Source organism: Pyrus communis, chromosome 15 (genome assembly GCF_041283825.1).
Source record: "Pyrus communis isolate YQ-2024b chromosome 15, ASM4128382v1, whole genome shotgun sequence".
NCBI classification, from domain to species: Eukaryota; Viridiplantae; Streptophyta; class Magnoliopsida; order Rosales; family Rosaceae; genus Pyrus; species Pyrus communis.
In genome coordinates, this window is record NC_142579.1 from 9021510 (window position 1) to 9048275 (window position 26766).

The following is a 26766-nucleotide window of genomic DNA, read 5'->3' on the forward strand; positions in this document are numbered from 1 at the left end:
ATGCATGTTGAGAAAAATGTGTTTGATACATTGATTGGAACTCTACTGGACATCACGGAAAAAACAAAGGACACAATAAAAGCTCAGATCAATCTGGAAAAAATGGGCATTAAGCCAAGTTTATGGATGACGAGGGACGGAGACATAGCTAGAAAGAATCTTGCATCATTTTCGGTGAAACCTGATAAGAGGAAAGAGTTTTTGGAGTTTCTATCTTCTATACAGATTCCGGATGGGTATGCTTCAAACATCGGCCGTTGCACAAACGTAGATGGAGGCAAATTTTCAGGCCTCAAGAGTCATGATTGTCATGTAATACTTCAATGCCTTCTCCTAGTGGGAATTTGACACCTCTTGCCTGAAGATGTGGTGAAGCCGATTATGGTCTTGGCAAGATATTTTTCTCAATTAATTGCAAGATCTTTGTGCAAGTTTGATGTTAAACAGTTATGCGACGATATTATTGAAGCTATGCAAGTTTGAACAAATATTTCCTCCAACTTTCTTCACAAGCATGATCTATGTCATGATTCACTTGTCAGATGTGGCACTTCTAGTCGGACTCGTCAACTATCAATGGATGTATATGATAGAAAGGTATACAATTGCCATAATTTCTTTAGTTCGTGATGTATTTACAATTTGACAAATTTCACACGTTATTTTGTTTATTAATGAAGATTACTGGGTGAATTAAAAAATAGTATACAGTACAGGGCAAAATACCATGCAATAGTTGAAAATTTTGAGTTCAATTATCTAATGGGGACATTTTTATTTTTTTAGTATAGGACATTAGAGTAATATGACAGGAACACAACACACTATCACTTTAATTTATAATTTTTTAGTACAGAACATTAAAGTAATACGACAAGAACACAACACACTTATCACTTTAATTTATAATTTTTTAGTACAGAACATTAAAGTAATACGACAAGAACACAACACACTATCACTTTCATTTTTTAATTTTTTGTGATTACTTAACATACCATTATCATCGACAGAAAAAAAATGCCAAACCATTATCATCGACAGAAAAAAAATGCCAAACACACTATCACTTTCATTTTTATTTTTTTAGTACAGGACATTAAAGTAATACAATAGGAACACAACACACTATCACTTTAATTTATAATTTTTTAGTATAGAACATTAAAGTAATACGACAAGAACACAACACACTATCACTTTTATTTTTTAATTTTTTGTGATTACTTAACATACCATTATCATCGACAGAAAAAAAATGCCAAATCATTATCAACGACAGGTGCACAGAGGCTTTTGCTTCCAAGCCTGGCTTTATGAAAAGGAAAATGATCATTTTCGGATCTCTTCCATCAAATCTTTCCTATTAATCAATCATTTTTAACGGTTAAAATTATTATAACTTTTAAAGAGATTTCTTATTTTTAGCTGTTGGATCAGATTTTAATGGTCCAAATTGATTGATAGAGAGGATTTGGTTGAAGGAATCTGAAAAGAATCCCTTTTCCTTTGAAAAAAAAATAATATTAGCAAAAATATGAAGATGTCATTTTCACTATACTAAAAAAATATCATCTTGTACTCCTTAGTACTGTTAAAGTGAAGATAAAAAAGTTAAACTAATTTTTAGAGTAGGCGGTGGATTCCTATGATGAGTAACAATTTAAAAGTAATTTTTTTCCTAAGGAAAAAAAAAAACAAATGAGTAAAATGAAAAAATATTCTTTTATTCTAATGGGCCACTCTTATTCCTTCGTTTATCACATAGATGTAACATTGCTAACACCTCTCCTTTTTACAATATTGGAGTGAATGCGAAAGTGATTAAACATTAACTATTTTCAATTTGATGGGGTACAGGGAAGCTAACGAGGAGTATGCTAAGCACAAGGTGGTGGACAAGTTGTTCTAGATGCTATCTTTAGGGTTGGGGCTTGAAGGACAGGAGTTAAAGAAGGCTGCGGGTGGTGATAACTTGGAGTACCTTCTCAAAATTAACTACTACCCACCATGTCCTCGCCCGGATTTTGCCCTTGGAGTGGTGGCTCATACCGACATGTCAACTGTCACCATTCTCGTCCCCAACGATGTTCAAGGCCTCCAAGCCTGCAGAGATGGCCAGTGGCACGACATTAAGTACATCCCTAATGACCTTGTCATTCACATTCGTTATCAGATGAAGGTACGTTTATATAAACTATTTAATAGGAACCCACGTAATTATAACATCCCTAATGCTCTTCAGTCCATCAACTAATCTCATGGTCTAGTGGTATTCTTTCATTTATAAGTGAGAAGTTTTAAACTCACGGTCTAGTGGTATTGCTAGCTTATTATGAGTCTAAGTTTATCATTTCCCCCTTAGTGTAAATAATATTGTTTGCTAAAAAAAAAAAAACAAACAAACAAGCAAACTCTTAACAAGTTTTAGACTTTTATAACGGTTGTTATTTACCCTTCAAAAATCTCAAATTATAAACTCTAAATTTATAAAAACCCAAATAAAATTTGTATTTTTACACAGCAATGCATATACATGAATTGTTGGAACCAAATCTACTCACCTCCGTGAGCGGTGGTGGGGCACAAATCCTTGTAAAACTGAGCAACCTGAAAAACAGTAAAACAACCGTGAGCAAGCCTTAGGCTAGGGGGAGGGGGTGTGCCGGCCAAAGGCTCTCTAATGGTCCAATTAGTGAATGATTTTAGACTCAAGCAGTGGGTAAGAGAATTCAAGTCTATAGATTGCGTTACCGTAGGTGAACCTTAGATAGGTGTATTTAAACTGTGGGAGATAGACTTTTTTAGGATGCAATCCTTGTTTTAAGCCAGGAGAATCCTAGAGGATATCTAGTAAGTAGATATTGCATTCTCTTAGACTCCTCCTAGTGTCCATATTTGGATTGTACGGACTCTAAATCGTAAGGACCCTAAGACTTACAGGATGTGATTGTGTCCATATCTGGATCAGGCCATGTGTCTTGCTGAACAAGTACGGTCATCCGGCGGAGTCGCAAAGACTCCGCCTAGTGTCTTGCAGTAAAGTGATGGTGGCACCCTTCTCCGTCTAATACAGCTCCACTTAGAGTTGGTGAGTCCATGACCGGACTTATGAGGTAACAGTATGCTGATCAACCTTACTTCGGCCCTGGAAAATCATGGTCCCATAATTTCCCCTAACTATCCGTTTGAGAGGAAACCCATTCCCCTTGACGATGGATTGTTACCAGAGACCATACCTTTTGGAGTAAGCTAGAATACGTACTGTTTAGTCTTCATGAATGTGAGGTGACCTCTAACACTGATGTGGCATCATTTTGAATTCAGACATGTACGTTCGTGTAACATGCCATAAAGTTCGTAATGATGAAATGTCACGTTTGTGCTTGTGCACGAGAAACAAGAAATGTTCTCTGATATTCTTTGTTTATCCCCTAGCTATCAGATCTATTGATCCCAAGACAAGTTGATCTGAATTCAATGGTTAGATGATTCCACCAAATGATGCCTATATATCCTCAAATCTTACTTTTCCACTCCACTACAAACTTTCCTTGTCAAAAAAAAAAAAAAAAAAAAAAAAAAAAAAAAAAAAAAAACTCCAACTTTTTATATGTACTTATTTCAAAATTTTTCCTTTCTTTTGAATCTTTTCTCATGTGTTTTTAAAGCAAGAAGTCCAAACCAATTAAGCTCTCCCCCTATAATCTTCATTTGACAAGAGTTCATAATCGAGAAGAAGGTGAGTCTTTCATTGAAGAGCACCTTGATATTTTGGACGACTGTAACGCCTGGTGAAAACCTAGTCATGATATCTACGCTGATCTGCACCATCGTTTGATCCTCGAGATTGACAAGTTGATCAAAGTAGGCTTTATTTGAGAGGTGTAATATCCTAAATGGATTTCCAACATCGTCATTTTTCCTTAAGAAATCTTGACAAATACGTGTTTGCGTAGATTTCTATGACCTCAACGATGCTTGCTTGAATGACGACTTTCCCTTGCTATTCATCAAAATCTTGGTGGACGCAACCACTGGCTATAAGGCGCTATCATTCATGGACAACTCCTCTAGGTACAATCAAATCCGCATGGCTCCCGAAGATGAGGAATTAATAGCCTTCTGCACTCCAGTAGGTATTTACTGTTACAAGGTAATGCCCTTTGGCTTGAAGAACGCCGGAGCTACATATCAATGCACAATGCAAAGGATCTTCAATGACATGTTGCACAAAAATGTAGCATGTTACATAGACGATGCAGTTGTCAAGACCAAGAAGAGATCCAATCACTTGAAGGATTTACGAATGGTGTTCGACAAACTACAACACTACAACCTCAAAATGAACCTGTTGAAGTATACATTTGCCATCACTTCTAGGAAGTTACTTGGCTTCATTGACAAACACCATGGCATTGAAGTAGACCAATCAAATATTAAAGCTATTCAAAGCATGTCTGAGCTAAAAAATCTACATGAGCTAAAATGTCTACAATGACGGCTAGCCTTCATTAAGTGCTTCATCTCTAACCTTGCTGGACGCTGTCAACCCTTCAGTCGACATGGGATGATACATGTCGAAAGACGCTTCATCCATATGGGATGATACATGCCGCAAGGCATTTGAAAACATAAAAAGATACCTGGCAAGCCTATCTGTCTTAGGAGCTCCTATGCCTGGAAAACCTCTCATCTTATACGTTGCTGCACAAAATGGTTCATTGGAGCACTCTTAGCACAAGAAAATGAAGACCAAAAGGAAAGAGCACTCCACTACCTAGGTAAAACCCTCACTAATGCCGAGCTCAACTACTCACCAATCGAGAAGATGTGCTTTGCCTTAGTCTTTGCTGTTCAAAAGCTTAAACATTACATGCATGCTTACACCATCCACCTAATTGCCAAAGCTGACCCGGTCAAATACATCATGTCCAAGCCAGTTTTGACAGGGCGACTAGCAAAATGGACGTTGCTTATTAATCAATACTAGATTATCTACGTTCCAGCTAAAGCTGTCAAGGGACAAGTGCTAGCAGACTTTTTTTTATCAATCATCCAATCCTAGCCGATTGGAAAATCTCAGACGATTTGCCTGAAGAAGAGGTGTTCCACGTCGACATCTTCCCGACATAGACAATGTTCTTCAACGGATCCGCACGAGCAGATGGAGCTGGGGCAGGAATAGTATTCATGTCACCACAAAGATAAATACTACCTTATTCTTTCCGACTAAGCGAGCTGTGCTCCAACAACGTTGCTGAGTACCAAGTGCTAATTATTGGACTCCAAATGACGATTAACATGGAAATCACAACGCTAGAAGTGTATAGCGACTCCAAGCTCATAATCAATCAACTCTTAACTGAATATGAAGTGAGGAAAGATGATCTTATCCCGTACTTCCGGCTAGCAACTCAACAACTACTAAAGTTTGAGGCTGTGACGCTAGAACATATGCCAAGAAAATCAAATCAAATAGCAGACACTCTCACTAACTTAGCCTCAAGTATGGCGCTAGGAGAAGAAGAAGTTGCAGACGTGCCAGTTTGCCAAAGATGGGTGATCCTGCTCATCACTGAAATGCTACTAGATGATACAAACGTCACCTCAGTACTTCCAGTTGACACTGAAGAGTGGAGATAGCCGTTGATTGACTACGTGGAGCATGAAAAGCTTCTAGACGATCCTAGACACCGCTCTGAAATACGTTGATGAGTGCCCTGCTTCCTCTACTACAAAGAAACACTCTACCGACGCTCTTTTGAAGGAGTACTTCTAAGATGCTTAGGTAAGGAATAGGCCAATCAAGCCATGGAAGAAGCACACTCAGGCGTATGCGGAGCACATCAATCTAGACTAAAGCTACACTTCTAGCTCAAAAGAATGGGCTATTATTGGCTAAGCATGGTAAAGGATTGCCTAGAGCACGCCAAAAGGTACCAAGCCTGCCAAATCCACGCTAATTGCATACATCAACCGCCCAAGCCATTACACCCTACGGTTGCTTTATGGCCATTTATGGATGGCAACGGCTCGGTTTGGGGACGGAAATGCCATGTCTAATAGCCATGTCTAATTGCTTTATGGCCATCTTCATAAAAAATTATATTCATCCAATTGGCGAACAATAATTTAGTGAATATTAATTTTGTCATTAAATAGCCATGTCTAATAATATTAAAATAAAAAACATAACAATAAATAAATTTTGTAGGGTATAAATATAAGAACATTGAATAAAACATTGATGATGTGATCTGTTGATATCTCCCATAAGCATTATGTTTGATGCATAATGAATATAGTATAGCGTTTGACGTATAAAGAATATAGTATAGGGTTCATTGAATACTATTATATTTTTTGAGTGAAATACTATTATATTATACATTATGCGGTGAATAATGAATATGGTAATGATGGTATAACTTCACTCAAATACAATATATATATATATATATATATATATATATATGTTACAAAAACTATTATATTATATATTATATATTATGCAGTTCGGATTTAGGGACGGATACGGATTGGTGACCTTTATAACCATATCCAAAACCATAACTGATTAAAGTTCACGGTTTTCCCCATATCCATAATATGACCAAATTTTCATATCCAAATCCGCTCCATTCGGGTGGTTATCCACAATTATTGGGTTTAACGGTTTGAATTGCCATCTCTATGGCCATTTAATGCATGGGGATTGGACGTTGTGGGACCAATCGCACCAAAATCATCTGTCGGAGAGGCCTACATCCTAGCCGCAATGGTTTACTTCTGCAAGTAAGCTGAAGTCGTACCTCTAAGGGAAGTCAAGAAGGAAACTGTCGTCCGCTTCATCAAGGAGCATATCATCTACCAATATAGTGTGCCTCGCTACATCATCACTGACAATGGAAAACAATTATCCAACCGACACGTGGATGACCTTTGCGACAAATACAAGTTCAAGCAGCACAAGTCTTCTATGTATCATGCTTCGACCAACGGTCATGCAGAAGCATTCAACAAAACGCTGTCAACAACATTTGGAATGCTACCAAATCCCCACATTAAAGAGGCTCGAAGCTCAACAACATTTGGAATGCTACCAAGCACAGCTATCCAAGGCATTCAACAATTAGGTCCACCCAAGGTCTTTCCAAACTAGAGATCTTGTCTTAGCATTACGAAGGCCCATCATCACAACTCACAAGACAAAAAGCAAGTTCACATCAAAGTGGGATGGACCTTACATAATATAAGAAGTCTACATCAATGGCGCCTACTCAATCGTGGCAGAAAACGACTTGAAGATTGGCCCCATCAACGGTAGATTCTTGAAGCGCTTCTACTTCTAAGCGACACAATGCTCCTTGCCTGCACAAGCCAAAACTGCAAATGACACAACGCTCATCACTTGCATGAGTCTAAATTGCAAACGACACCAATTGACACACAACGCTCCTTGTTTACACAAGCTTAAAAGGTGACACCCAACGCTCCTGGCCCTCAAGAGCATAAACTATGTAAGACAAAACACAAAAAAAAATAAAAAAATAAAAAAGAAATCACCATCATAAATCACCATTAAAATTGCCAACATCCATCACTCATTTGAACTACGTCATGACTTTATCCCTCTTGAACCAAGGGTACGTAGGCAACTTGAAACGTCAAAACTTCAAGTACAGTTACATCAACAACAAAACACAAACACTTTGAAGAATAAAGAGCAAATTCAAATATGAATACATTATTTCTTTAAAGAAAAAAAAAATTTGCTACAAAGCCTTATTACAAAAATAAGCAAAAGCAAAGAAGGCTTAAAGCATAAAAATGGAAGACATTCTTGAAAGCTATGTCTCTAAAACTATGGCGACGATTTTCAAGCAAACCTTCCAAAGTCTTCAAAGTCTTTACATTAGTAAAAGACAGGATTGGCACTTCCATAACCGCACCCTTCTCTTGCTCTAGGCGTAAAATCTCCTCTTGATGCTGGGAAAGTGTAGCTTCTTGCTCCGAGAGAACACCTTGAAGTCGAGACGCTTTGGTTTCCAACTGCTCTCGCTCACGTGCCAATGCTTCTAGCCATCCCTAGATAGAAGCCAAAGAAGTCCCTATGACTTGATAACCTTTTGTAGTAACTTGCTGAAAAGACCGAACTTAGGCAATTGATAAGTCTATTGCCGTAAGTTGTTGAGCTCTAATCTCTGGACTCAATTTTTGCAAGGAAATAGCATGCAAGGAAGAATACTCAGTTGATGTAGCCATAAGTACGGCAATCTTGACTCTCAAGAGTGAGGAATCAACGTTAAGATTGTCAATCGCATAAACAAGCTTTGACAAGACCTCTTCGAGCAAAGCAAGGTCCTCTAATGGGCACTTGAAAATCCTCTTCTCAATATGGCTTTTAAGATCCATGGCCATGCGAAGTTTGATGCGATGGATAAAATGCTCAGTGCCATTAAAGTTCGGTCTTCTCAGAAAGATCTCAGAGTTAGCTGGCAAAGGAGTTGGACACATGACAGGCTTCTGCGTCCCTTCACTTACACACGGCAAGGTTGGGCAATTTGGCAGATTCCAAGCAAGCTCTACATTGGGTGGGTCCTCAATCTCCTAATTTATAGGTGGACTGCTTCCAAACAACATCTCCGTAAAGTAATGAGCGCCCATATTCGCCAAGTCAAATTGAGGAAGACTACACACTTTCTTCTTCTTATGATGAAAATTGGCATGATTGTCGTCCAAAGCACCTTTACACGGTCGCTTGTTCAAAACTTGTTGACGCTGCTCCAGAACAAGTTCATCTTTGTGCGAATCAACTTCGTCACCCACCTTTTCAGAAGCATCCAATTGTTGAGAAGGCAAGCACGGACGTTGATGAGCTAAAACCCTAGGTCCATCTTGAAAATACGCTACACTCGCAAAATCAAGAGGTGCCAGCTACACAGAAACCGAAGAACGACCCTATCTTGGCGTATTATTGCGTGAATGAGAAGAATTGGTACCATTTACTGTACCCAAGTCATCACAGTCCATTTTTGACCACTGACCTACGTAGGCACGGGTCATTGGATTGCTCTTAAACTCATCTTTGGCAAGCAAAGTAATAGAAGCATTTGTACATGCACGGGTACAAGACTCCTAATGCATATGCACAACTTGCAAGGATTTCGGCTGCATATTTTCCTTCAGCTTGCCTAGCACATGTTAGACAAAACCAAATTACCTGCTGAAACGATAAGGGCTATATGGCTGAATGATGCATCAGTCTCCTTACCATAAAGAAAAATACCCAGAGCAAAGACTCGTAAGATAAGACAAGTCAGAGGAACAAAGCTACGAGTCATCTACAAGACCTTGCAGCCCCAAGCCAACTCTCACTAGGTGGTCCATCCTCAAGCCATCATAACTTCTAAACAGCGTTTGCGCTTGTGAATCATCAAGACTCTTCGCGGAAAAACGCCAGAATACTTCGTCATCAAAGGCCCTGGCTTAACTGAAGTTGGTAAGAATGCCTTGGCTTGTCTAAAGTCAATGAAGAAAAATGAATGCCAAAGTACTTACCCAACCAACCCTACATATAGTGGTAAGGAAGTACCGCGACATGATCTTTGATGCTTGCCGAGTTCGAAACAACACTCAGGCCATTGTAAATATTGGCTAAAACTGGAATAGCAAGGCCAAAAGATTCGCCTACAGCCATCTTGCTAGCAACTTTGAAGACTCCATAATGGATAAAGTTGACGTCGTATTTGGGGAAAACAAACTTACAAAGCCAATAAGCTAAGAAAACGGCTAGGTAAGATTCTCTCAAATGCTCTAACGCTATGCCAAGATCCTCAAATGCTCTCATCTTAGCAATGATACGGCATCTAGCTGGACCAATGGCACCTGACTAATCCAAGTCTTCCTTTAGCTTAGTTGTCTTGTTGCGGCCATTTTTCTTCGAATGCCTTTTGTACTTTATAGCATCCCAGTGCCAAAATCGGTTCCATGAAAAAATCTTCACGCTTGACTTACCCTTAGCCTTCTAGGAAAGCTTATGGTACGCCCAAAACAAATAGCGGCAACTCACAAGCAATCCTTGGTTGTTGCGATGAGAAAACTCCTCCACACTAGGACCAACCTCTTCATAAAATTTCCCCTGGATCAACAAACCTCTTATCTTGTAAAGATCCTAAAGTGAAATCGACATCTCCCCTTGAGCTGTGCGAAGTGTGTTGGTTACTGAACACGAATTCTTGAAGAACGCATGAATGACGGAAGGATGACAATTGTAGCTAAACAAATATGCGTACACAGTGTGATAAAGGCCCACGTTGGTAAGCATATCTTTGGATAAGCTCAAGACATCTTTAGGCCACTCTCATTAAAACTCAACATAGGTGGCTTCTCCAGTAGTTGACAAGGCGCCACTTCAAGTCATAGCTCCGCTACGGATACGATCACCAAGAATCCTTGATGTACACACATTTTTCTTCGGAGTTGGTTGACCAAAATCCGTAACCTCCTAAGACACTTCAGAAGACCACGACTTGATGTGCATCAGGTTATCTTTAGTAGGAAGAACAAGCGCCTTAGGGCCAGTTAACATAATGCAAAGCTTCAATGTAGTTCCTCTGTCTTGCGGATTGCCTTCCTTCGCAAGAATAGTGATGGTATTGTTCTTAAAGTACTTGAAAGATACCATGGTTGCAACGAAAACAAATAAGGCAACATAAGCATAGGGGCACGGCAAGAAAAAAATGTTTTTTTATTTCGCCAAAACAAAAGTCATGCAAGACGAACCATGTGAACGTTGAAGGATAATGATAATGAAGTCACGATGATAAAAGAAAATTAGCCACAAGCTTGATCAATCACAGCAAAGACGACAATTACAAGATGTTCTTTCACAGCACACTATAGTGGCAAAGAAAACCAAAACGCTACGTAATCGCACCACGCAACCCTGCAATGATTATGCAAGCAGTTTCTTGCACTACACGACGAAGAAGGCAACTACAAGTTGGTCCTTTGAAGTGTGCTATAGTAGCAAAGAAAACCAAAATGCTACGCAATTGCACTATGCAACCCGCAGCGATTACGCAAGCAATTTCTTGCACTGTACGACAACGTCACTACCGAGGAAAGTTGTGACCAAAAAGCACTACACAACGTAAAAATGTTGTAGTCTTTTGTACAAACCCACATAGTTAAAGTGACGCACTGCAACAAGTTCCAAGCAGTGGTAAGAAGCACGACAACGTCACCACCAAGGAAAGTTGTGACCAAAAGGCACTACACAGCATAAACTTGCTGCAGTCTTTTGCAGAACCCCACATACTAAAAGTGACGCATTGCAACAAGCTCCAAGCTGCAAAAAGGGCACGGCAGTAGCAAACCCACGACAAAAGCTTCAAGGTAGCCCATGACAAGCAATTGTGTGTGAAAAAAATGCACACCCAATTGTCCTATAAATAGGGATATATTGCTTCCTAATGCTATGAGGGAAATATTTACCCAAATAGAAAAGGGAAAGTCAAAACAAGGAAGCACATTCCCACCAAAATAAGGAATCAATTTCCAAGCAAAAAAGAAAAAAAAAGGGCAAGTTTCAGCCAATCTGCACAGGCAGGACATTTTTGGTAATAATTTAACTTTCCGGAAAAGTTTTGATGCAGGGCTAATTGCATAAGGAAGCTAAGTGGCTGAGGATCATTGTGTCCAAATTTCATAATTTTCCCTAAAGCCAAACTTTCTAGTTTTCAAAATCATTCCCGCAGAAGTTGCTTTCCCATCCAGATTACGCAGCTATAGGACAATGCAAAGTTGAAGGCCTTCCCGATTTTTTCTAGTGGCATGTGGTATATGCCTGAAAATATAAGGGATAAAGCTATGTTTCTCCTATTTTTACAGAATTTTTCTAAAGAGAAATCAACCTCAAACTAGGCGTGCAAGTTAGATGACATGTTTCCCAAAACAAAACAAAAACGGAAAGGAGAAATACCTCTTTGCCATGGGGAATCAAAAGGGGTAAGAAAAATGCTCCTCCTTGCTGTAAGAAATCAAAAAAAGGAAAGGAAAAAAAAAATCCTTTCTTGCCATGGAAATCAAAATAAGAAACACAAAAAAAAAAAAAAAAAAAAAAGGGGAAGAAAAATTTTCCCCTTGCCGTGGGGATCAAAAAAGAAAGGAAGAAAAATTGTCCTCCTTGCCACAGGGAAGAAAAGAAAAAAGGGAAAGTGAAAAATGCACATCCTACACACCCAAGGATAAGCATTACATATTTCCAAAACCTTGAAGGAAATCACAAAAGCTTTCCAACACTTTGAAGGAAGTCACATTCGTTACCAAAATTGAAGGGGATTCTTATTGAAGGAAGAAAAACATTTTTTCCTGCAACCACAGAAAAAAAATTCAAAATGTGCCGCATGTATTTTGTCACAATTATGCAAAGTCAATACACACATGAAGTAGGTGCCGATTTATCCATTTTCAAAAATTTCTTTCAAGATCAAGCCTCTACGGCCCTTGAAGAAACAATGTCATTTCGTTCAGGAAATACGCCTCAACGGCCCTTGACAAAATTCATCACCTCTATTTAAGACCAACCCTCAACGGCCCTTCAAGAAATGTTTCGTTCAAGAAATACACCTCAACGGCCCTTGACGAAATTCATTATTGCAATTCAAGAAATATGCCTCTACGGCCCTTGAAGAAGCAAGCTAATTCAAGATCAAGTCCACCCTTGAGTTAGAACATTCACATGGCAGGACTTCAAAACACATTTTCTAAATGTGACAAGCACATTCCTACAACGCGCCTTGAAGTGGGTGTTGGAAATATGCCCTAAAGCCAATCATATGATGATACTTTACGGACATTTCACATGTTAAACTAATCTAGTTTAATATAAAGGGCAAAGATTATTGTTTAAAGTTGTCCTGTATAAATGTTATATGCTTAAACGATAAGTCCAAGAAATATGTAATTGGGAGAATCTGATCTAAAGAACTTAGATTCATGAGACCATTCTCTTTCGTATACATATCCTAAATGTTCCTGATTATAGGATTGCCAATTGAGTGTTGACAGTCCGTTAAGATCAGTACGTGCTATGTCTTCTCTTAGAGAGAGTGATTAGTCTCAAGTCATTGTGTATCTGACACCAAGATAAACATGCAGGTGCTCAACAAAGAATGAGTCCATTGAACGTGATCAACAAGGAGTTCTCATACTCATGTCACATGAAAACTCATGGTTGGGATAATGCAAAGTAATCTTTTGACCTGAGGCATCATAATTATCTTATGGTTAGGTCCTTGATATTTGACTATGTCAAAGTCACTCTGCCAAAGTGTGTCCACGACATACTTGGGGTTAAGCCACTTAGCCATGGAGGCAAGTTAATGCACAACAAGGGATCTCTAACCTTCAAACCGTTTGATGGAGAATTCTCTATGATATGATTAAGAATCTCTGGCCAGAGTATGAATGAGATTTAGGAAGTCGTTCCAAATCATGTTCAAGGTAATCTTATAAATAAGAGAATCACATTGGATAGTACACATGAATAAACTATCAAACCAAACAATGTGGTCAAGAGTATTGTATTAGAGAAAGATCGTATTGCATTGTAATCCTAAATTGAATAGGTTCTCCACCTTTTCTGATTAGCTTGGGTAGCCATCACATACTACTAGGTGTCACTTATGGTTTATGGAAGCCCTAAAGGTGTATAATCACTAAAGGGAGAATTGAAAGTAAAATCGTTTGATGTGTATAACACAATTGAAATAAGTTTCAAGAGAGATAGTGGGAGTTTAAGGGACCATGGCTATTGTAGTCAATGGAGAAGTCAAATGAAGAAGGCGAAATAACTCCAAGGGAACAAACTTTCTTTAAGAAAGGATGGACTTTGGAAGGGGTATTTACAAGAAATGTCTTGCAAGTATCAAGAACACACCTTTCAAAGGTGTTGTAAATTGTTCTTGAATAGTTCAAAATAGTTGGTTCTTCTACTTGAATGCTTGATTCCGTATTTGTAACTATGTTTTACAATCATTGTAAAAGTGTGGCTAATAAGAAGTAGAAGATTAATGAGAGAAGAGAAAGTACTTCACATTTGGAACGTAAATAAAATATAGATCTCTGCGAAAGCAGATAATACTTACTTCCTCATATGAACTACCAAAGAAATTGGAAAAACAAAGATTGTCTTTACATTCCAAATTGAATAAGGAACTTAATTCCGACACAATAATTTTAAGAGATGGATGAATGTTTTGTTTGACAAAATATTGTTCTTTATTAATGAATGATTGGATTATTGTAATCTGATTGATTGTCTTTATAATAGAGATGATGTGGTAGTGTTAACTATTTAGAATATAATGATGCTTAAAACCCAAAAGGTTGCAAGGTAGTGACTAATCCCACTGAGTTGTGACACCTCTAAAACATAAATTACAAGTTGGTCGTAGATGGATGCTTTGGATCATTAGATCCGGATCCAATGCCTTCTTGTTAAAATTGTATAAAGGCAAAATGTTCGAATCGTTATTTTTTTGTACAGAAGAAAGAATCACAAAGTTGTTGAGGTTAATTCTCTTAGATGTTAGTGGCACCTGTCCACAACATAATACTACTCATGTTGTATGAATTCGCAGAATATCACTCTCGGTTGGACTATCGTTTATTTTGAATAAACACAAGTCCGAATATTTTGCAAAAGGTTTCAAACAATTCAAGAATGTAAGTTGATGAGTAAGACGTCTAAAGTATTTACCTCCTTAGATTTTATCCAAGGAAAAATAACACTTTAGAAGAGTTTCCTTGAAAGATATCAAGGAAAGTAGCATCATAAGATAATGGATTTCTCCATTGGGAGAAGAACAAACTCGAATAAGATGTAGTTCGTAGGATGTTATCAATTACCCATATATAGGATATATACTTCTACGACAATATGATTGTCAATTAGAAGGTCTTCCAAACTTTTCATGACTCCATATGATGTAGTTGGAAAGAAAGACAAGTCTTAATCGTGTTAAGATTTGGGGTTGTGTGCTAATAAGCAATATTTGTTTGAGAACAATCTTGTGGGATATCCTTAAATTAACCTTTGGACATCACTTCTATAAACCTACTAACAAAGTTATTTGTTGGGTAGTTCATTGTAATCCTACAATAGGATTTACCTAAGATAGAGCAAATGAACAAAAAATAGAACTCAAAGAATGGGTTCTTTGAGAGACAGGATGATTATCAACAAATATAAAAATCTAGTTCCTACACCACTAGCTCCAAGGTAGTCGAGAATGATCTATAAACCGTCTCAGTTGAATGGTTTGAACTTTATGACTATGTCATAGAGTTACGCCTCTTAATTCAAAAGAAATAAGAATGAAAATCCTTATGACTACATTAAGTGTATATACGACATATACTGAAGGAAATGGTATAGTACCATTTGACCCGAAATAGTGAAACCTTCATAACTAATTGGTAGCTTAAGGTGACTACAATCAACGAGATTGGTTGACTTGGAAGAAACCATCTTTGATGTGGTCTTGGTTTCTGTTAATTTGAAGATTGCTAGCTACAACTAAATGGTGATTCAATGTTTGGACATAATATGGATTTACGAAACCATTATCAAGATAATCATGATAATATATGTCTAAGACTAGGAATCACAAAACGTGTAAGTTGTAGAGATCCATCCATCATGAATCTTAGCAAGCTAGTGGAAGCTATAAGAGTCTTATGAGAGAAAGATTAAATCGTTTAATTTCTCATAAAGATGTAAATGAACCTTTTGTTTACTAGGTTTACAAAAGATTAGTGGGAGTTAATCATATTCCTAAATTTGAACATATTTATGATATATTAATTTTGGAAATGAAAGGAATTCTTCTTCGTTAAAGTTATGACTTTAAACATTCTATAATGATGGAATGTATATGGGAGACATAGTATACATGGGATGGAAATCTATAATGATAGATTTCAAGATATAATTGGATTATCTCAATCCCTATTGATAGACAATAGATGTAGGAAGTTTTTCGAATGATAAACTTCAAAGGAAAGGACAATTCCAATCAGACTAGGAAATTGCTCTTTTAAAAGGGAATGTCCCTTTTGTCTCCCAAAGAAACATAATGCGTAAATAGAATCCTTTATGCATACGTAGAAAGGTGATTTACGTATTTCATATTGTATGAAAAATGTTGTTATGAGTTGTACCAAGATCGATACAAGACGATATCAGTGCAAGCCCAGGATCAGAACCATAGCAACTGTCAAGTGAGTCATTAAGTATTTAAGAAATACTAAAGGATATATTCCTCAAGAATGAGGAAGAATTAGAGTAATGCAATGGAAGCATAAATGTATTAGATTATGAATCTAATATCGTATCCATCGTTGGATGTCTCTTCATTCTGAATGAGGAGATAATTAGATATCTCTTTATTATGACTAAAGAGATATTTGGGTGGAAATGTTATAAATAATGACTTTAGTGTGTTCCATCATGCATGCAAAATATATCGCCATATAAAAGCTTACAACAATGTTGTTTGGATGGGAAAGTTCATCTATGAACTCTCCATTCAGTTCCAACCAGAAAGTATCTCTAGTGTACCCACACTACGACACTAATGGGGCGATAGCTCAAGCCAGGGAATCAAGGTCTCATCTAGATCCGAACTCAAATAAGAGATTGAACCACATGATTGAGAATCATGTATAATGGTGATGTCGTTATTCTTAAGGTTGTTTCTAAGGATAACATATAGATATCCATTATCTAGGCCTATTACTCAGCCATTTTTGAAATGAATTCAGAAAAGGTATCATCACTGATGATTAAGCTAATTGGCTCTAGTACAAGTGGGAGATTGTTGGAAATCTACCCTAAAGCCAATCATATGATGATACTTTACGGACATTTCACATGTTAAACTAATCTAGTTTAATATAAAGGGCAAAGATTATTGTTTAAAGTCGTCTCATATAAATGTTATATGCTTAAACGATAAGTCTAAGGAATATGTAATTGGGAGAATGTGATCTAAAGAAGTTAGATTCATGAAACCATCTTCTTTCGTATACATATCCTAAACGTTCATGATCATAGGATTGCCAATTGGGCATTGAAAGTCCGTTAATATCAGTACGTGCTATGTCTTCTGTTAGAGAGAGTGAACTAATGTAATGGGATAATATCAATAGAAATGAAGCTAGGGATTCGGTTTCACCATTGCTCAACTAAGTCCATGTTTGTCAAGTTAGTTTGTACTCATTCATCTACCTATTTCTTGAGTTTGTTTCACTTGGATATGATCAACCATATGATGTGTGGATTTGATCAAATGTCTCTAATCATGAACCTAATTGTGATGTGCAACTTTGGTTCATAATCAAGATTATGTAATGTACAAGAAACTTTCATAAACCAAAGGGAATAACTCGGCAGGATGTGTGCTAAACACTCCCTTCATTCATTCACATATCTACCAAGATTATGCATGATGTGTGTTCTAATCTTGGCTACACAACTTAGTGATTAAGTCAAATGATGATCAAACATTAAAATCAACACACTAAATCACCATTAAATCAGAGAATGAAACAAGAAATAGATGGACAAACTGAGCATTCTAACTTAATTACATGGCAAACTTTGCAAGGTTACATCGAATCCCTAGAGGAGGATTAGTTACACTTCATGTTTACAAAGATTTGACATAAAAATAAATAACATGAGTGAACATGGAATTAAGAAGAATAAACCCTTGAAGCAAAACTGATTTTGAAGTCCTTGAGGAGTGGCCTTCGGGGTTGGTTCTCCAAATATGATGCAACTGAATTAGATCCGCTTGGTATGTTTTCTGCAAAGGGGAGAGCAAATGGGTAGTGAATGGACAGAGAATAGGGTGAAATGGAGCGGCTATGGGTGAATAAAAATGGAATGAATGCCAAGAACAGTTTCTGTGAATGGTAGAAAATGTGGACCGTTTCTGTGAAAGGGAGAGGATGTGGAGTGTTTCTGTGATGGAATGGAGAATGTCGACTACTCTCATGGAGAGGGAGAATGAGTGAGGATAATGGACGGAAGTGGAGCAAGAATGGTGTGTGTAATGGAATCCAATCCGAGAGAGTGAGTGAGTGAGTCTTTCTTAGTTAATTTCTGAATGTGGCTAATGATGGAAAACAATCAGAATGCATGTGCAAGCTGATAAGATTCCATGTGAAAGGAATGCTGAGAAGGGGATGAATGTGCACGGTATGGGCATGAAGGAGTAGGAAATGCATGAAAATGGTTGGATGAGTGGATTTCTGGCGTGATACCTGCAAAGCATGGACATGATCTGCAGCTAGGTGGTTTATTTAATCCAAGCTACATGTGCAATGTCTGCCACAAGGGAGTGGACAATCTGAAACTGGTTAGAATAATCTGAAATTGGGTATGGGAGTGCACGGGATGAACATGAAGGAATTGGAAATGCAAAGGTGATTTGTTTCGGTGGTGGAAGTGCATAAGGGAGCTGGAAATGGCATGGAATGTTTAATTGAGATGCATGTGGATTTCTGCAAAGATGAAATAGAGAAAGGTGATGGAATGCACAGTTAGGTTGTGAACATGCATGTGAATGCATGTTTTGATGTTTTAGAAGTGCATAATCTGACTTGGAACCACATGGGATTTTCATGACATGATTGTGTTTCTTGGTGGAAATATGGCTGAATGTTTTAGTTAATGGGAATGGGTGTTCTTGGTGCAAAATGGAGTTGGACAAGGCAAGGGATTACACGGCACAAGTTATGTGGAATAACAAAGTGTCCGCATGTTTTTGCATTGCTTAGAACCACCCAATGTGACTCCAATGCACCACTTTCCTAATCACATCTTCTCTTGAATTCCCTCCGCCATATTAGTCTTAGATTCCTCATATTTGGACTTCAAATTAATTCCCAAGAACTCTCTCCACGTTTGGAATAATGCTCAGCTATCAAAAGGAATGGTTTTTACTTCATTTGCCTTCCCTTTGATCCAAATACACACTTGACTGCACACTAACACCAAATAATGTAAAATGCAACTAGTTTAATCCAAAAACAATACAAAAACGCCAAATAAGAAAGATATACATGCATGCAAAATATGACTTATCAGGCATTGAAAGTCCGTTAATATCAGTACGTGCTATGTCTTCTGTTAGAGAGAGTGACTGGCCTCGAGTCATTGGTGTGATTGGCACCAAGACAAGCATATAGGTGCTCAATAGATAATGAGTCTACTGAACGTGATCAACAAGGAGTTCTCATACTCATGTCACATGAAAACTCATGGTTGGGATAATGCAAAGTAGTCATTTGACCTGAGTCATCATAGTAGTCTTATGGTTAGGTCCTTGATCTTTAACTATGTCAAAGTCACTCCGTCAAAGAGTGTCCACAACATAGTTAGGGTTAAGCCACTTAGCCATGGAGGCAAGTGAATGCACAACAATGGATCTCTAACCTTCAAATCGTTTGAGGGAGAATTATGTATGATATGATTAAGAATCTCTGGCCAGAGTATGAATGAGATTTAGGAAGTCGTTCCAAATCATGTTGAAGGTAATCATATAAGTAAGAGAATCACATTGGATAGTAGACATGAATAAACTATCAAACCAAACAATGTGGTCAAGAGTATTGTATTAGAGAAAGACCGTGTTGCATTGTAATCCCAAACTAAATAGGTTCTCCACCTCTTCTGATTAGCTTGGGTAGCCATGACATACCACTAGGATTAATTAATATGTTAATTAATCAAACGCCCATTGGGCTTAGAACCGTCAAGCCCATTAACTTAAGTTGTATGACAACTTAATGACTAAAGACTCAAAAGGGCCTAAACAGCCCAAAGCCTTTAGAAGGCCAGCCATATCATGAATGAAAATTTTTGGTTCTTTTTGTCACTTAAGTGAAGTGACTATATAAAGGACTTTATAGCCAAAATTCATTAGGGTTCTTTCTTGGGGAAATTGGAGAGAACAAAAGCTCTCTTTTTGTCTCTAGGAGGCCGGCCCCCTTGGAGGGGATTTACTAGTGTCAATGCTCCTCCAAGGTTGCTCATCTCTTCTTCAAGTCCCTCCTTGGTGTGGAAACTTAGATGTTCCCTTTCTTGGGAACTTGGAGAATCCATTCAACCATCATCCTCCAACAAATCCATAGAGCTAAGAAGTAAGGAATAAAGGCTCTCTCTTTTGGGTGATTAGCCTTTGCTTATGCAAAGAGGTGCTTCAAAGGTGTAAAAGTTTCTCGACTCTTTTCTTTAAGATTTGAGTTAAGTCTTGGTTCACCACAACTTCTAAGCCTTGAATTTCATGGGTAAAGTTTTGTTTTTAAGTGCATACAAGCATGATTCCACCTTTAATTATTAATTGCATGCATAGATGTTGTTCAAATAAACTAGTTTTCACAAATTATTTCTTCATTGGGGGCAATTGTAGACATGTGAATTTCGTTGCATACAAAAGGTGCATCACAAAACTCCACGTGGCATATGACTCGTCACAAATGGACAAGTCGTTAATGACCTGTGGCATAAATCAAGTAAAGGAAGTATAAAATCTTCCCAAAAAAGGGCACAAGGGAGAAACACCCTTTAAATTCAGGGAAAAGGTCTAGATTGGTCCTAAAACCCAGAAAGAAAGTTAAGGCATCTTCATAAAACAAGCAAAAATTGAAGATTGCTCACAAAATAGGCAACAAGGCCTCATAATTTTGGCCAAGGGAGTAAAGTGGCTGAAATTAACACAAAACATGCCTAAGGTCTAGATTGGTCCTAAAACCAGAAAGAAAGTTAAGGCATCTTCATAAAACAAGCAAAAATTGAATATTGCTCACAAAATAGGCAACAAGGCCTCATAATTTCGGCCAAAGGAGTAAAGTGGCTGAAATTAACACAAAACATGCCTAAATTCTCCCATGGACGAATCAAGACACAAATAAAGGCCAAATCCACCTAAAGGCAAGCATTGAGAAACCTATAAATACAAGGTTTTCCTACAAGCATAGGGGTCGGAAAATTCTTGCATTAAGAAGAACATCTGCTAAATCTTTGAAGATTAATACACTACCAAAGTTCTCTTCGAAGAACATTCAATCAAAGCTGAAGCTTTCTCTAGACCAAAGCCAAAGCACTCATCTTGAAGAATCAATAAGCACTCGTGCCAATTCCTTCAAGACTTTGTTGCAAGCTCATAAACTTGCAACGATGTTTAATTCAAGATCAAGTCGCCAAGACCCTTGAATCAACAAAATCCTACATCAACATCATCTTTGCCACATCTTTGAAGCAAAGGCCATCTATTGTTTTCAAGCTTAAAACTTGAAGCAATCGTTCAATCGTTCACCCGAGATCAAGTCATCGCGACCCTTGAATCAACAATCAACCATCTACATCAAATTTGAAGACTAAATCAGAGGAAAATTGTAAACAGAGATTGTAACCCTACAATCAATACAAATCTACTTTGTACACGTGTTCTCATTTCATTCGATACAGAATTTTCGTGTTTACAGATGACCATTATTATTTTGCGGCTATATCTAGTATGGCTTGGGAGACATACATTCAAAACATCCCCTATCATGACAAGGATTGGTTCAAAGACATACTAATTGTTAACGGAGCCTAGGAAGGAGATATTAGCGGACTATAGATCCAGCTTCGTCTTCTGACCGTTTATCGCAATTGGAAATTGTTGTTCTCCATTAAGAACTTGGACAACCATGGGAAAGATATAGACACATTTCATTATTCAAGATTCCCTATAAAAAAGCTAGAGTGGGTTAATGCTCGTAGTGCTCATAAAAGGACTCGTTCCTTTAAATTAGCATGGACCTTGTCACTTGTCCTAAATAAGTGGAAGCATCCTAACAGTTCTTCTTCTCACTCATTGGTTGCGACTCCTGAGCCCCAACTACTGATTAGGAACATCCACTCTAAAGGTCTTGGAGAAGAGGAAGAGACCCCTATTCAAAGAAATAGGTGGGTTACTATTTTGGTGCCACCAACTTTTACTGTATTTGCCTTTCTATCTATAGCAAATGAGGCATCTGCTTCACCTCCTATCCATTTATCTGTGGTGTTGCCCCGATCGTCAAAGTCAGAACCTACTGTCTTTCTTTGGTTCTTCCAGTAAGTTTTATATTCATGCCATACGAAATCGATCTGCCTTCCATTTCCTCGATGTCAACCTTCGTCCATCCCTTGTAAGTGCTTATATATGAACCTTCCTGCTAGTATGGCCCTCCGTCGATTTCCCCATCATGGTCCAAGGGAATAGCTCGTCTTTCCTTTGTGATCCAGCTTTTAGTTGATCGAGTTGTTCTGCCTTTTGATGTCAATGGTCTTTAAAACACATATTATGCTCGGGCGCTACTTAAGGTCGCGATTACCACTACCAATTTCAAGGTAGCTTACACTTCTCTTAAAGGTGTCCTGATGTGGTGCTACGGGAGTTAATGAGGTACCTGAATTTCTCTCCTTTATTTCTTTTTGTTGATATATGCCCCTTGTATTAGGTTAATGTGTGGACGGAGGTCGCCCTATTCTAACAAGTAAAACGGATCCAAAACCTTAAATGGATTACAGATAGAGACAGAACAACGATTGTTATCCCAATCATAAGAACTTAAAGAATGTGTATACCAGGCAACAAGTGTTGAATACCACTCATGATGAAGAGATAATTCGGTAGATTGATCTAGCTACTGTTAAGGAGGTAAAGGCCAAGGATTACAAGGAAAATTTTTAGAAGGTTAGAGACGAGCTGAGGTAAAAGAGGCAAGCCAAGGCAGAGGCGGACTAGGCTCTTATTGTCTTGAAAGGAGAGTCGGAGCGTGTGTTAGCTTCAAAATAAAATGTTTGGGCTAAAAAGCAAGAAGCTCATAAAAAAAAGAGGTCGAACATCTATGCCAAGAGGTCGATCACAACGATAACAAGCCCATCGTGAACCTTTAGTAGCTTACTAACAGGTATTCCTATTAGATGTATGCATTCCAAAAAAATCATAACAGGTTACTTGAAGAGGAGTTCGACATCAGACTCCTTACCGATTACGCCTAGAAAGATCACCCTAAGGGTTTAAGCGTCTTCAAAATCTATGAGGAGATCAAACACATAGACTTTCCTCATCCGCAACATTTGTTGGATGAGATGTCAGATTTAGAGGCGAAGCAAAAGGAATGTGATCTTGAAGGTAATCCGGCACCTAATGCCTCTGGTGAATCCTCTACTCCATTCAATGGAAAAGATGTCCCGAAAAAGGATTAATTTGCACTTGCTTCTGAGTAGGAAGGGAGAATGTCCCTTTCGCAAACTTTTTGTCGTAATACTAAGCTTTTTCTTTCATTTCTTTCTCTACTTGGGGAGAAAATCTTAATCCAATAAATTTCTCTAAAGTAAACGAACTTTATTTGAGAAATAAGTGGCGGAGCGGATACAAGTATAGGTTTGGGACATAGCTCATCAACTCCTCTTGGAAACATTGATTCAGGGAACATTGCCTCCCAAGATTTGTATTCATAAAGTATTCTCATCGTGATATCTGGAATACCACATTATTCTGGTATTAGGAATTCGACGACATTAAACCCATGAGAAAACTCTTGCTTCTACACTTATTGAAATACATTCATCAGATATAAAAGGTCCAAATCGTGCCTAATAGCATCGTAGAAGCAGAGGTCGATTACCTCAAAACTTGCAACGTGGTGCCAGAATGAGTTTTCCCTGGTCCATATTGCGTGTTTATTTCTAGTGAATCTTCCACAAAAGTTCTTTGGATACATGGTCATCAACATGTGAGTCGAAAATGCTTTTTGAATCCTTTTGTTAGACCCTATGCATGAGCGTTTCTGATCAGGCTACTTTAGTTGGCTTAACCAAAGAATTTTCACTTACTGGAGCTCCATTGGAATAAAATTCCTCTTGGGGATTGCCTAATCTAAATGCCCCCTTCAAATCTACTAACACTTGGTGTTGCAGAGCTTACTTGACTTAGTAAGTTAGTCTGGGATAGAAGTAGTCGTACTTGGGGTCGAATTTCAGAGCCACCCTCAAATAAGTTCCAAATCGCCCTTTCGACTATTCCCTTGAATGTGTAGGGCCCGGGTTTGGAATGTTATAACCCACAACTTTGCTGGTTGCATAAACATTTCGGAGACCGGATGGTGCATTAAACTTCTAGGTTAAGGTGCAATGTTCCCGTGCCCGTAGTCTACCAGTTGTTACCACACTTATTCATGTTTGAGTCTAACAAGCTGCTAGCCATTCTAGATGGATTGGGCTAAAGAAAGCTCCTCTGACAGTGTAACTTTGAATGTTTTTAGACTTGTATTCATGTGAAGTTTTCAAAGTTTGGGCCCTATTTTTGAACGAGTAGGGTACTCCCTGCATCATCGAAAAAATAAAGAAACGAATATGTATTTAAGACAAACAAATGTTCTTTATTCATGATCAAAGTAAAATTGATTGACAAAAGGGGTGTGATTGAATCCGAGAAGGATTGCCTACATATTTCTGAGATGGAAAATCAAATCACTGATGTAGTTCTAAAGAAAATATGATGTATGTAAAAGTTTACATCAGGGATCACTTTTGACGATAAGCCTATGGTGGGGCGTTTGGAGATAATTTCTCCATGGACTTATCTTTGCACAAACAGTGGTGTTGCGATTGGGTTCGAAGAGGACTGCCTATATATCTCGGGAAGGGAATCAAATTACATTTTTTTCGTATGAGATTTACTTTGTTTTAGGTCACTTAGAAAGACCTGTAAAGGTTTTGATTTTCTTTCTTCAACAAGGGTTTCATCCGTCGGCACAAGTCCTTCAGTTTCTCTGTCATTGAACCTTTTTTTGGTTGGCATCAATTTGGAGTAGTGAGATGGGTCTTTAAAGGGGATTTTTCCCATGGCATGTAACCATTCTCGGCCAAGGATAACGTTGTATAGAGGCAAATTATCCATCACATGGAAAGTCATCAGATGTTCAGATGGTTTTGCTTGAACCATGAAATGTATTGTCCCTATAGTGTTAAGCGGGTTTCCATTAAGCGTTTGGACATTGGACCTTCATAAGTTGATTTCATCTAGGAAGCTAATCATTATAGCTGCCTCCTGAAGAGGATGTTGACTTCCGACCCGTTATCGATTAGAACTCTGCCAACCATTGTGTCTTTGATTTGCAGCTTGATGGTGAGAGTGCCATTGGATGGTGGGTAAACAATTTATCGCTTGGTTGAGGGATCTTTCATCCAATGTTTTCCCCAGGTCATTTTCCTTCCCTTCTGCGCTTTCTTGAAATATTATTATCTTCTCCTTATGTGATTAATGCCTGGATGGACTTCATGCCTAGGTATTAGGGAGGCAGTGGTCCTGGAATTTCCCGTAGTCTTATCAATTACACTGTTGGGAGGGCTTCCTAGATCAACTATTGTGAATTTGTCATTCCTATAGGAGCGCAAACAGTAGAATTTTCAAATTGGATAAAGGTACCTTTTACAGTTTTCATTTTTTCATTCAGCCTAGTGAGCTTCACTGTTTCTCCGACTTGCAGGTTCCTCTTAACTACTTTTACTGATGTGTGTACCTTCAGGACGTTGTCCCAAACCTGGTCGATGAAAGAGGTTTCTTCTCTATTCGGGTATATGGTTTGATCAAACAGCGATCTTCTGGACGTGGTATCCATAGAGCAAAGTGGTCTGGTTGAGAGGCATATAGATTTTCTTTTAATGAAAGCACCAATTGTTGAAACCAAATCTATGCACCTCTGTGAGCGGCGGTTGGGCACAAATTTGAGTAAACCTAAGCAACCTACAAAAGGCTTTTTGATAGTCAAGTTAATGAATAATATTAGAGTCAAGCAGTAGGCAAGAGAATTCAAGAGAGAGACATTTTTATGATAGAATCCTCGTTCTAAGCCAGGAGAATCCTAGAGGATATTAGTGAGTAGATATTGCATCTTCTTAGGAGTTGTGATTACTTGCGGAGCATGCCTATCCCTAGATTGTATGGACTCTAAGACTTATAGGATTTGATTGTGTCCATATCCAGATCACATCACGTGTCTTGCAAAACAAGTATGGTCGTCTGGTGGAGTCGCTAGGACTCCGCCTAGGGTCCCATAGTAGAGTGATGGTGGCACCCTTCTCCCTCTGATACAGCTCCATCCGGAGTTGGTAGTCCATGATCGAACTCTTGAAATAACAGTATTCGATTCAACCTTACTTTGACCCTGAAAAATCATGGTCCCACATGAGCAGACAAACATATTTAGGTGGTACTGTAAATGAATCATTCCATCGTGTATTACGGTGCTCCTACAGAAAATGGTCCCAAATTTCTGTCACTTCCATGCATTTATCAGCAATAGACCAAACCCCAAACCTCATTTTTTTTTAAAGTCACCTAGAATTAAGCTAAATAAGTCAATTAATTAAGTACCTAATTGAATAATTAATTAATGGTGGTGATATATATAATGAGCAATGGAAAGTACAAGGGTATCCAGCACAGAACCACCGTAAACAAGGACAAGACAAGAATGTCATGGCTAGTATCATTAGAGCCGCAAGCAGGCCACGCTGTAGGTCCTAATTTACAGCTTGTGAACGCCGACAATCCACCAAAGTACACGACCAAGAAATATGGCTAGTATGTTTACTGTAAGTTCAACAAGCATCCCCTTTTAAACTTTAGTTTTAATGAAAAATGA

The 26766-nt window shown here is 38.2% G+C and overlaps 1 pseudogene; it reads left to right on the forward strand.

The window, feature by feature from the left end:
- Positions 1–26766, forward strand: LOC137726262 (flavonol synthase/flavanone 3-hydroxylase-like; annotated as a pseudogene).